The following is a 14707-nucleotide window of genomic DNA, read 5'->3' on the forward strand; positions in this document are numbered from 1 at the left end:
TATACACACACATATATATATTTATTTATAAATGTATGGAATTCTGATAATTTTAAATCTTATTTATTCACCTTTGTAAACAATGTTATTGGCTTAGTTTTGAAAGCTAAATTTGATTTACAAAGTAAATTTAGTTGCTGAAATAATCAAATTATCAGTACTATTATAATGCTTAAATTTATTAAGTGTTTTCAAATTTCATGTTTTATTTGAAAATTTAAATATTTTTTGTTTTAGAGTAATTTACATATAACAAATTATTCTTATTTTATTTAAAATATTATGACATATTAAATAGTTAAAAAAATCATTTTCTCACTAATAATAAGGGGAACTCTAATATTATAAAATATAATATCATGAAGAGTTGATAGATACTCCTATTTTGAAGCTTATTTGTAATTTATTTTATTACATCTATACTATTTACATTAGGAACTATTTTATTTAAACTATTACATTTATACTATTTATTATCTTACATTTATATTTATTGCCTTATTTCACCATAATTTTATACTCTTAAAAATTAGTTTTGTCTCTAATTTTAAAAATTCTATTTAATAAAATATTCTATTTAATAAAAATAAAATTGAATGTAGAGAGGATTTAAAAATTTTTTATTCTTAAGTTTAATCCTAAATGAATTAATATCATGCTACCTTTTATATTTAGATAGTTGGTTATTTAAAAATTAATATGCATTAAAATTCTAATGTGGTTTATCTTAAGCTGTAGAGCAGTGGATATATTGTCTAAATGCAGTTGCTTTATCATATCTCTATACCCATTTTTTTATATGTAGTTACTGGTTATAAGTATTTGATAAAAGTAAATTTTAAAGTCATAATGTTTGAGTATTTACTTATCATTAAAAGTTTCCAGCAAAACTTTTCTTCAAGCTGCTATAAGAAGTGTATGCTAAAATTATGTTTTTATGAACAGGTGTTCAACCTCTACTTAATTTAATGGCCCTTAAAAGATTGTAATTAGTCCTTAAAGAGGTTTTTTTTTTTATTGTTTCCTATAATTGTAAAAATTGTAGTTTTTGATCTAGGATGATACACAAAAATACATATTTATAAAGTAATGTTATAATGTTTATAGTTTGATATATTATCTATAAATTGTAACATTCATGGTATAATGTTGATGATTAAAAATTATATAAAACGTTTGAAAGGTATACGAGTACCTTTTGAGAAGTACGTGCTCACCAAGAAAATTAAAAAAAAATAAAAAATATTTAGATTTTTAATTACAATTAATCTATATTTTAATATTTTTTCTTCTGTACCTTCAAAGTATATTTTATAATAATATAACATCTTTTTTTTAATTCCATTTTGAAATTAAAAAACTCAATTTTTCAGCGATATCAATTTTATATCTGTATCATTTTTTCTCTAATTTTATAAATATTTCAAAATATATTTTACAGTATTACTTTTTTTAGCTTTTTTGTAACTGCATGTATATCATTTGCACTGTGAGGATGTTAAGTATTTTTTGGTTCGATTATTGTTGCTATAATGAAGTATAAATTTCTATGAAATGTTGTAATACTACAATATTTAGAAATGGTAATTAAAAATTTTCTATGCTTTTTTCATTAGTTTTGCATTTTAAATTTTGATTAATTTTTCATCATGATATTCATTTCATATATTCATGGATAACAAAAAAAATTTCTTAGTTAATAACTATCAAGCTGATAGCTACTAAGTTGAGCCAAATTTTTCACAATAAATCATATGGATTAGATGTTCTACATTTAAAAACTAATCTATAATTGTTTTATTAAAATATGAATGATACATTTTTCAAAAAACCAATCCTTTTTTCTTAGCAGTAGTAATAAATTCTTTTATAATTCCCAAGTATTTGCTGTCAAAGACCAAACTCATTACGATGTATTCTTTGATATAATTATTTGTAATCAATAAGATAACATGACTTATTGTATTTTTTGAACCACTGAAGTTATATTAATTCATGATCTTCTAATTTACTTTTTGTAAACTCAAATAATATTTAAAAGATAATTCATACTGAGTCATTAAGTAGCTATATACTGAAATTATTGCACTTGATATTAACTTAGAAGCCTTATGTTACTCATTTGCCTTTTTATTCAATTAATGATTACGTGAATGGCTTTATTATTTAGGCAAGCTGAAGGCTGTAAGAAATACAGATCAAGATCAGAGGATCTTGAATTTAAAACAAATTCTTATCAGAAACATGATGCATGATAAATTTTCCATTGTGGCTTAAATGCCTTTATGTTGATTGAGTATAGAAGTTTGAACAAACAGATGTTAGTTTTGTGTTATTCGTGTCATCTAAAAAGGGTTTAGGATTGCAAAATCTGTCCCAGAATAGACCATGTAAAGTTGTGTCAACATGTGATGTTAGTCTACAGATCAAATTAAAGGCTAAATGAACACATTCGTTGCTATTGTTAATGTTTAAATGTTATTAATTGTGAATTGTTGTTGCTGATGACTAAAATATAATATGTTCAAATATTAAAACTGAGTAATATTAAAGTGTGTTTTTAAATTACGCATTGTTTGCTGTTGATTAAATATATATATCATATAATTGATTTTGAAGATTAATTCTGAAGATAATAGTATTGTTAAATTTCAAGAGCTAAGTTTCAAGAAAGGAATTGAATTATTGGAATTAAAATAAAATAAATAAAAGTTTTATTAATAGATTATGATTTAAGTAATAAGAAAGACCATAGTTTTACAATATCAATCAAACAAAATTTACAACAACTCCTGTATATTATTCTGTTGTCAACATTCCGTTATTTCTGTTTCCATTCCTTTCTTTTCAATGATTCAAAATTTACAGCAATGAATAAGTTATCAGTGAATAGGATTTTTTTGATTTCTTATGTAGAATACTTGTTTACATTAAGACTTGGAGGAGGAAGATGGAGTTAGTTAAATATGCAGAATTTCATCTGGTTTAAGTAGTAAAATAATTTTAATAGAAGTTCCTACCCAGAATAAATTTTTATAGTACTTGTTTAATTTTTATGGCTCCCAGGTGCACTTAGTCATTTTCAGACTATAACAAGATTGTCAAGCTCCTTTATTCATAATGCAAATAGCTTAGTATCTCAGCTGCTTAGTGATAACACCCAGAAACTGTAAAAAGAAATAAGCACAATTTTTATATTGTAAAAAAAATCTTTATTTCATTAATAAAATGAATAATGGCAATGTGGTCAATAGAATCCTATATTTGGCTTATTTTTCCTGATATTTGATTTACATTAAATTTTGTTATGTAGGCAATCAATATTTTATGTGAAATTTGAAAATTTTCATTTATTGAAATATGATTAATATTTTTAGATTTTAGTTATTTTTATTTATACCAATTGAAGCATCTGCTGTTAAAGATGTCATATTATTTATTATGTAAATTTTTAAATTGTTTATCTGAAGGCAACATTCATTATTTGAAGACATATTGAAAGCATTATAAAATTACTATTAAAAATGAGCCCTATAAAAGCTGGAGAGATAAATAGTTCTTTTAATAAAGCATAGTTATGTATAAAAAGGTTTTTATAGTTTTTCTTTGAAACTAGACCAAGTATATTTTACCTTGATTCAAAGCATTTAAGAAATTCCTTCTCAAGTTGTGACTAATTTTATTTTATTTGAGATTATAAATTACTAAAAATATTTTAATACTATTGTACATACTGTGCCTTTTCAATTTTATTGAATCTCATTTTTTAAATTAAAGATAACAACATAGGAATACGTAACCTACTGTTTTAAAATTGGACTATCAGGTTTAAGAGTTTATACTTATTTAATACATGATGAACTAGCTGTGCAATTTATTTGCCATCCCTAGCAGATTTCTCGAAAGGGGGAAAAAAAAAAAAAAAAAAAACATCGCTTTACAGCTTACAACAATGAACAGTTAAATGTACATCCAAAAGTGTTCATATATTTTTATTTGAAGAAAAAGCTCTGTAGCCTAAAATTGAATTCGAATATGCAGTCCAGTATTTTTTCGTATCATTTCTATGTGATCTTTTTCATATATCTAAAAAAAAAAAAAGATTTGATTTTTATCTATAGTTATAATAAAGCTCAATGTGTGTTTGTGTGTTGGCGCTCTACAGGCGAGACCGTTTGACATACAGCTATCAAATTTGGTACCTTGGAGGTTGGGAATCTGCACCTGGGGTCCTTGTTTTTAAATTTTTAATTAGAATTTTAATTATTAATTAAAAATTAACTTTTCAGCCAAAAAGTAATTTTTATTTCCTCGCCGCCAAATGAGTAAGGATTCAGATCCCCCCCCCCACGCTAATGAGAATAGGCTTAACATTTTTCGACTGATTATTTCAAACGATTCTTTATTTTATTAATGTTTGATGCATTTAGAGTTAAACATTGTTAATTAGTCGATCTTTCAGATTCATTCTGAAGTACTTTTGAATTAAAATAAAACAGAATAAAGGAAATTAAAAATTTCTAATCTGCATAGCGTTACCCCAACTGGCATAGAAAAATTCACGCATTTGCTTTACCATAACTGGCGTTGAAAATTCACGCATGCCCATTGTGTTCTGATTGTTGACAACTATTTTCATCAGATGCGGACTTGATTTAAATTATTTTTAAGTTAGTTGTATGCTTTTGTAATTAAATTGTATTTATTTTAGTTATATATATATTTGCATATGTTTATAGTTTTAAGTACATGGTTTTTTAAGTAGTTTTTTTTAACCTGTTTTTGACCGATTATTTTAAACGATTCTGTTTATTTTCTTAGTGTTTGTTGCATTTAAAATTAAACATTGTTAATGAATCGATCTGCTCATGGTGAATTTGAGAAAATTGTGTTGACAAATTCTTGAAATATTACATAAATTGAGAAAGCTATTCTTTAGTGCCCATAAGGTTTAAATGCTCAGTTACTCTGTTTTCAGTAATCATATTATAAAAAAATGCTTTGTTTCAGAAAATAATAGTATTATATTATTTGCAGATTAATCATTACCACTTTAATTTAAAGCATAAATTCTACGGCAGTTAACAGAAAATTAGAGAGATACATATTACGTTACGACTGAAGGCCTTCTTAATATTATGAGTGGATTATATGCCTGTCAAAATTTGAAGTTTTAAAATATTTTGATGAAGAGCTATTAAAGTAAGAATTACATAAAATATTTAATTATTAAAATTTGAACGAGAATTAAGATTGGCGAACCGGCTGGTCGCTAAAGGCGGCTAGTTTTTAATAAGAATGAAAATGCAAGAAGGTAGCAACGAAACGCTTCTCAAATGTTCATTCATCGTAAAAAATTTCGGATAAATTCATAGTTAAAGCTATCGTGTATCACTTTTTTATTTTTGCATTTTCGTGAACATTTTAAAAATCGTTTGTTGTATTCTTTGTTTGTTTACATTTTTATATCTTATTTATTATTTTAAAATGACGTAATTCGCGACGAAGCAACTAGAAGCATTCGAAGAGTGATTATTTTTCATTATATCAGTTTTATTATATCTATTCGACTTATTGCTGTATTAGTAAATTTATCCCCTCTACGGAGCACTATGTGATAAAATTCTTTAAATAAGAAAATAAAAACAAAATAAGAAGACGTCGGTCTTGCTTTAACTGATTATCTTAAATCAACTGATATTAAGTGATTTAGATGTGAAAAATTCACATTTGAATTGCCTTAAAAATTTCTGTAGAATTTACCAAAATATTTTCTATTTCAATATCACCTGAAATTATTGAACTGAATTATGTTGACATTTATTCGGGATAAAGATATTTTGGCAGTACGAAAAATAGAAAATGTTGACTTTTTTTGCGAAAGCAGTGATAAATTAACACGAATAATATTGGAATTATGTGTTATTTAATCTCTATGGGCCAAAGTAGATGCAAAAACGAGGAATTAAATTCAAAGAACTTTGTTGAAATAGTACAGCGATGTCGATGAAGGTGTTCTTATGTACATGTCAGCATCAAGACTAAGTATTTGGTATTTATTGATGGAATAATGAATCCTGCTCTTATTTAAATATTTAAAACTATCAGCTGAAAAACTGGGTATTTGAAATATATATATATATATATATATATATATATATATATATATATATATATTAATCAGGATAATGATCCTAAGCATACAGCACTCAGCGATTGCGTCTGGGTTCAAAATTGTCTGCAAAATTGGAAACCACCACCTTACTTGTAGGATTTAAACTTAATTTAACATATTTGGGGAGAACTGGAAATTTGAGTACAAAGAACCAGCATTATTTATAAAACCTAACTAAAAACAATAATGATGAAAAAACGGAAAAATATTAAAGCAAAAAAAAAAAAAAAAAAGAAAACCTAATGCGCTGTATGCCCCTTGGTTATTTAAAAGCTGTTGTGGATTCTGCAGAATATTTTACTAAGTACTAATTAACCAAAATATTATATTTCTTATTTTCTATTATTTCTTAATTATTTTCTATTATTTCTTAAAATTATACGAAGAGTTTTGTGAGATTTTTTAAAATTTCTTTTTGATTATTGATTTTTCAACAAAAGAGGTTTTTGAATTCAAAAAATATTGTAGGTGAGTGATTATGTTGAAAATTGAAGTTTCTTTACGAAACTATTATAAACGTCATTTAAAAAAAAATTTCATTCTAAATTATTCCTTTTTTTAGTAATGAATAAAACAATATTTCATTAAAATTTGTACGAACATTAGGAGCCGCGGTATATTTGTGATCTCCTTCTGTGAATCAGCTGCATTACTTTGAAATACGTAGAAATGATTAAGTTCATTCTTTCGGACTAACTCCTTTTTTTTCTTCTTTGACCTTAACAAAAGAAACAAGATGGATTAGTAGTTTGTCTCAGTCGAGGCAGTTTTTACATTAAGCAATTCTAAGCGACCACCTCGGGCGTTTGTTTACTAGATGAAATTCTTATTCTTCCGACGAAATTTTAGAAGGGTATATGAGATAAAATAATTCTTGCGATAGCATTGCAACAAATGCAAGTAATAATTTCCTGATAACAGCCGGATAGATTTCCGAAAACATTTATGTCATAATTAGGAAACAATGCTCAAAACATATTTATTACTTTACACAGATTTGCAATATCGTCAGTATCAGAGCTACATTTTTTTTTTCAGAAAATAGGTTTCGAAACAAAAGGATTTTGCTTTGTGTGTGTGTTTTTGTTACAAATCTTATTTAAAACATGAATAAAAATAAAGTTTTATTATTGAAAATATATAGTCCATGTTCCAAAAAATCTGTTAATCTGACAATGATGCTCCTCGAATATGAAGTTGCAGCTAAACCTGATATTGATGCCTGAATTCAACATTCACTAAAGTCAAAGCATGAACATTCACCATATCATTATAAATATAGATATATAATATTCTAATTTTGACTTTAAATTTATTTTGAATGAGCAAATAAATTTTCTATGTTTAAAATACGAATAAATGAAATATATTAAACAAGTTTAAATATTCTAAAATTTCAGTCATTTTTTCACATTAAAAAATTGTTTACATTAGAATATGTAAGTAGTATTGATATGGGGCGCATGGATTTTTTTTCTCCCACGAGCATCAGGTATCCTTGCACTGACCCTGACCGCAATCAGTTTGTCGAACTATAAGAAATGCGAATTAGATTATTCTGGTTAATGGCTTTTATTTCTCATGGTCAGGAAAGTTGCTAGAAGATTCCTAATAACCTTATTGAATTAGATTTTTATCCTTCGCTATGAAAATAGTACCAAATTGTTTGAGTTTTGTTATTCTATTTACTTGTTAGAATTTTTTTTCTTTTATTCCAAAAATTTGCAAGAAGGAAATAATGTTTTCTTGTTACATATTTGTTGCCCAAATTTTTAAATGAAACTTTCCTAAAAGTATTTTATGTAAAGAGGCGTTATTATTAAGAATATTTTTTTTTATTAAAGATATTTTATTTGACATCTTTTAGTCTAATATTTGTTTAGAACTCCTGAAACTAATATGTATGTTTTTTGATATTCCGTCATATTCAAGACGAATTCGATGATAAAGAGTGCAATGTTTTATGAAACCTATTTTATGTCTATTGATGTATTGATACAAAGATCAAAATGCCACATAAGAATGTGGCATTTTGAATGAACACAAAGTTATAGAATGTCGAATATGACAGACGATTTATTTTAGCACTTTGTCTGGAACAGTGGTTTGTTTTAGACTACTAGATAAAGTTTCAGCATATCAACTAAACAATCGCTGATTCAAAATACAATGACGTGTGATACGAAGTTTAATGATGTTAATAATTTTCAGTATTGAATATTCAGTAAATAGCAGATTTGTTCGTTTTCTATATTCTAGTTATTTTACCATTTAAAAAAAAAATTAATAATTTTTGTTTTTGAATTTCCTTATAAAAGCATATTTTTTGGATGTTTTTAACATAAATTATCATTAATTTTATTCCATTTTTAGGAAAAATGCAATATTTTATTTTATTTTTTATATGCATTTTTAAACAAGCCAAAAAAAATTCTAATAAATCAATCGGTGGCAATTTAGGCTTTTTTTTTTATGTAGGAAGTTTCAATTTCGAACTCCGTGTGTTGGAGAAATTAATTAACAAAGAAAATAATAACAAGTTTCATTTCAGTAGATCAATATGTATAAGTCATGTATAAAGTTTGAAAGCAATTAAAGTTCCTGAATGTAAAAATGTCATAACTAATATACAAATATTTGATAGAAATCTAAGGGTTTTAATAAATATAAGGCACAAACTGTAGGAATCAATATAGCATACATTTTTTTTTTTTTTTTTTTTTTTTTTTTTGCGATTGGATACATATAAATTCTGGAATTCTGAAAGATAAAATTTAATAACAAAAATCACCGATAGGAGACATTGTGGCGCTGTCGGAGGCGGAACGAAAATGACTCACAATGATTGCACGGAAAATGGATTATGCAAAACTTCACTCCAGTGATTTCCGAAATTAATGACTTAATTATGAAATTCACAGAAAATGGTCTTTATCAATCAACATTAGTTTTTTTTAAAAAAATCCTTTGGCTTATGAACAACATTTTTAATGCGCTGTTTTACAGCTTACGAGATATTGCATCGGTGACTTCTTGTATTTTTTTTCTTCTGTTTTGTTTCTCCATTTTTTTTGACGAAATTTATTTCTCTGTTACCTTCTATAATAAGTGTATGAAATTCTATTTAATTTCGTTCATTGATTTTTAAGTGCAGATACTTCTAAACAGGGAAAGTTATTTTGTGACCACACTTTACTTTTAATTAATTAGCTGAAGTAGTTCGTGACTGTGAAAATTCCTTGTTTTTCCTGTCTATTTATATATAATATTATCTCAAAAATTATTATCGTGGATCGTATTGTTTTATTTTACATCGTCGCCTTAATTAAAACTGAAGAAACGAAGTATGAAACAGCAATTTTTTTATGACGCAGTTTTCACAAAATGATATACATATCGCTTAGATACTTTTGCATTTTTATTATTTTTTTAAGTGTTCATGATTCCCACTTACATTTAAGGTGAAGCATTTTATCTTTTCTAACCGCATGATTCGTGATACTTAAATTCTACATGTACATGCAGCCATTGATTAATATCTGTGCTCTATTCTGAAAAATACTGATCAAAGGTAAGAAAGTAAAGATGTTTCAAATTGAACTTCATCATGTTCATACTAGAAAATTAAGTTTTAACTTTACACTGGAAATCATGTTGTTTATTTCATGAGAACATTTTAGAAAGTTCCACGGATTTTGATGCTGTTAATCGGAATTTTTTTAAATTATATTATTTATAGGGGAAAAAAAGTGAGAGGATTGATGCTTCTTAATGGTTGTATATTTTGTATAAATTAATGCGTAATTATTGACTAAATAAACTTAAACACCGAAAATAGTTGGGAAAGGAAGCAATATAACTGTGTCTTAAAACACAGCTTACTTTATACTTTTTCGTATACGTAGCACAGAGAAAATACAATAATTGTCAAAAAAATTCGAACTCGAGATATTGATTAAAAACGGTTTGAGCTAGGCATTTGAAATTTAGTATAAGGTCTTTACACCAAATTTGTAATTTCTGTCAAATTTTGATTAAAATCCGTTCAGAGGAAGTCCGTCTGTCCGATTATAAATTAACACGATAATTGCAAAACGAAGAGAGCTAGATAAATAAAATTCGGTAAATAGATTTAGCATCTGTAGTGTTGATACCTGCCAATTTGTGAGCCAAATCCTACTAAGGTTCACTGTCTGTCGATCTGTACTTTGAGAAACATGTAAATGCGATAACTCAAAAACACAAAGACTTAAATATATCAAATTTGGTATATAATTTTGTGAGTACAATTGTATTTCTATATCAAATTTTGGTTTCATTCGGTTGGAAAAAAACCGCCTGTAAAATACAAATTCGAGTTTCGGATACTGTTAACCACATACGAAGGATTAATAGCTAAAAAACTCGGCCAAGTTGGCGCGATAGATTCAGTAAAAATGCCAAGTTCATACCAAAGGCTAATTAATATTTCATAACTATTGTATGTCAATGGACACTACTATGTAAGATCACTACTGCTGTAAGCTTTTTTCCCCTTTCTAATATTATTTTCCATTTAATAGTGTTCATTGAAAGTTTTTTTTTTTTGTTGAGTTATTTTTTCTTAGAAAATTTAGTCAGGTTATACAAATGGACATGAGTGAAGCTAAGAAGAAAAGATTGGTCATTTATTTATTAGTACGTAAAACATTAAAAAGTTTTAAATAATAATAATATTAGTGTGCCCTAATATTGGAAAAAACCCTAGTTGTGTATAGAATTTCAAATATCCAATTTAAAATATTTAGCATGCCAGCATATTAAAAACATGCTTTTTATGATTTGTCTTGAATGAATTGGTGGGTGTGACATAAAAATGGTTTGAAATCGGTCGAGTCGATTTTGATAAATTAGGGCAGGAGCAAATTAAAATTTTCCAGATCTGGTTGTACTTTGCTCCTGAATGAACCCAAACGATTGAAGACATTGCAGTAATGATAAGTAAAGAAAAGATGCACTCAGTTCAATGGAATTGTAATTGTTACAATACTATTATTTCTCGGAATTCCTTTTTGTTTCGTACTTTTCTCTGGCTCAGTAACTGTCTAAGGTCGAAGTCGATCGCCAATTTATCAAAACCATGTTATAAATAGTCAATAATCTGAATCTCAAAAGAGCTCATCAAGAAAATAAAATTTATTGAAAAATCAGACTTTTAAATTTCGAGAATAAAAAAGGAGCAATAAAGCGCCTGACAAACCTCTTATTTTCTTGCATAGGTGGAATAAAAGAACATTCTCGAATGAATTCTAGAATGACTCGGCATAGTCACGTCAATATTTGACGTCACCTGGAATTGAAAATCTCAAGATTTAATCATTTATGCATTTATTTTACTTAAGACTGAAAGTAGGTTATGCTGAAAATATCTTATCAGAAGTCTTCTTAAAGAATATTATTCTTAAGTATCTTCTGTAATACGTTACGTAAATCTCGAAAAAAGAGAAGTAATTTGCATTACATTATGCGTAAACTAATATGCGCGATTTGAATGATGAAGCATGATTTGAATCAAAATGAATTTATAAATTCCAAATGCATATCAACTTCTTTTGTGTGTTGCTTCTTAAATTTATTCGTGGATAATCAGCTACTTTGTGATTAATTAAGAACACTCAGATTAGAAGAAATTTTTATTATAATTGCTGAAATTTTCTGTAATTCTTCCATATGATTTGCATCAGAGTAAGTTGTTTTATTAAGCTTTTCGTTGTTTCATTGCGAAAATATTCTAGCACAATTCGATTTTCACTTTTTTCCTAATATTTTATTTCTAAAGGATTCTTTAGAATTCATGGATCAAATTTTAAGGAAAGGTAGATCATATTATAATAACCATTTTTATATGAGAATATTGTCTATCTTTGTTTGTGTTTGTGTTTGAGAATATTGTCTATCTTTGTTTGTGTTTGTGTTTGAGAATATTGTCTATCTTTGTTTGTGTCTGTGTTTGCCTTTGCCTTTAAATGAATCTTTTACTCAAAACTTAATGTTCATGATTATCCCATGAAATTTTAAGTATCAAATTATGACATCAGACACGCGCGCGTAGACATCACACACACACGCACGAGCTCGCGCGCGATATTCTTATGAGCTAATTTTTTTTTAGTTATCGAATTTTATTCTTGTATTAGAGTATAAGAAAAATAATAGTGACAGTTGTGATTCATCATTCTTAGCGAAGTATTTCTTTGAATTTGAGATCAGATCATATTTGGTTAATGATCTTAACACCTAAGTAAGATTGAGTTACTTGTTGAAATAAAGTTGTTACTTAAGTATGCAAGCAATTGATGATCGCGACATGCCAACTAAGATGACATCTGTCCATCTGCTAGATTGGATGACAGGCAACGTGCGTGTCAGTGGTCCTCTGATTTAATTTATATTATGGAGACAACAAATGTAGTGGGTAAATTATCTTTTTAATATTCATCATTTTGGGGATTTCGCATAATTAAGATCGCTTCTACCAAAAAGACGCACTTTTCTGAAATTATGGCTCATATTCCATTATGTTTATGACTAAAGTTATTGCCATAGTAATATCGCGATTTCCTCCCCCCTCCCTTTTTTTTGGTTGATGACTCCTTATCATTTAATTACTATATTTCCCAAAAATGTTTAAGCTTAAATATTCTAATTTCTGGTGACCGGCGTATTAGCCCGGAATAATAGCTTTCGTAACTGTTAAATTATAAATATAGAATGCATTTATTTAAATTTTCACTTTGTTATTTAATAAACTGAAAAAATATGATTTTGATAGAATCTGTGTACTACAAATGATTGTGCATGCAAATTAAGAAGCATACACATTGCTTAGTAAAAAGCTAGAATAAAAATTTTATTTCAATGGAATACCTTAATTTTAATAGTTGTAAATACACGTTATTGAATGGTCTTATTGGGAAATGAAATTAATTTGAATTTCATCATAACAAAAATATTATTACAGATTTGCTTATCAGTTAAATTTAAAAATATTAAAATTAGAAAGATAAATACAATTTTTATGGATTTTTAAGAAGTCGCACATAATTTATTTTTCGCACATAAAAGATGGTAGTTAGACAATTTTTAAAAATTTTAAAATGAATTGAGATATTTTTGATGGAAGTACATATTTTTAAACAACAGTGACGAAAATTAGAATACGTATAAATTATTCTATAAGAAATTTTGTAATCGTCAAAAAATTCGAACCCGGGATTTTGACGAATCTCCATATTATAGATCTTCCTGAGTTCAAAAATCGTATTTTTGATATTATGCCTGTGATAAAGATAACTGAAAAACTCTTTAGATGAGATTTGGTATACGATTTTTACACCAAATTTGTAGGTTTCAGTCAAATTGGTAGCGAAATCCGTTCAGAGGAAGTCTGTCTGTCATTCTTTTTGAATACAAGTTAATAAGATAACAACAAAATGAAGAGAACTACGGATAAAATTCGGTACACATATTTCGCATCTATATTCCCCTTTCAAATTTTGAGCTAAATCCAACTAAGAGAAGATCATCTGTCGTCGATGATGATCATCTTTCAGAAACGTGTAAATTTCCCACTCGGGTGGGAAAAAGGCGTCTAAAACACAAATTCGATATTCATTTACTAATAGCCACTTGCCGAGAATTAATTTAAAAGAATTCGCTGAGGATCATGCTATAGATTCAGTAAAAATGCTAAATTCTCACTATAGGTTAATATTTCGTTGCGATGCCGATGCCATGCAAGTTGCTTTCTGGAATAATACTGTTATTATAGAATATGCGAGAAAGTTTTAAGGAGACTACTCACGCTTTTTTTTAATTGCTTAGAAATTATGTATATTAGTTGATCCTTTTTTATATACAGTAATTGGCAGTATACAATTTTATATACAATAATATATTTATTTATTATATATATTTTTCAGTTCAGGACGGTTTTTATTGAATATAAATTATTTATTATTAATTTTCAAATCAGAACATTTAAAATTTTCGAAATATAAACTGTTTTATCATTGTGTGCGTCAAAGTATAAAATGTTTGTGTAGAAATATAGAAATAGTTATGAACTTCTGGCAAAATATCATTTGCTAAATTTAAGTTTGCGATTTCAGTTTTTTACTTCGATTTAATCTAAAATGAATATATTTATATCAGTCTCAATATATGTGTATTTTATGTTATAACATAACTTCTTTTAATTAATTTCATGAAAACATGAAGTTCTAAAAATAAATCTCTGAAGAATGATATGCTATATTTAATTATCGTTGGTTATGTTATTTTAAATTACATTTTTACACTCTTCTGAATTTTTAAAATTGGTTAGAAAATGGTATAGATTTATGCAGAAAAATTAGATCTACTTTGGAAGCTTTTCTGTTAGAGGGATCAGAAATGAAATATATGATGTTGAAAACAATGTAAAATAATTTACGTAAAATTATCATTTCAGCTTAGAAAAATATCATTATAGAATAAAAAATAAAACCTTGA

At 26.6% G+C, this 14707-nt stretch overlaps 1 protein-coding gene across 3 annotated transcripts in view; it reads left to right on the forward strand.

Annotated features, from left to right (window-relative positions):
- The window catches only part of LOC129965474 (choline kinase alpha-like), a 97410-nt gene that overhangs the window by 16892 nt on the left and 65811 nt on the right, over positions 1-14707 (forward strand). The window lies entirely within an intron of this gene.

Source organism: Argiope bruennichi, chromosome 4 (assembly GCF_947563725.1).
Source record: "Argiope bruennichi chromosome 4, qqArgBrue1.1, whole genome shotgun sequence".
Taxonomy (NCBI): Eukaryota; Metazoa; Arthropoda; class Arachnida; order Araneae; family Araneidae; genus Argiope; species Argiope bruennichi.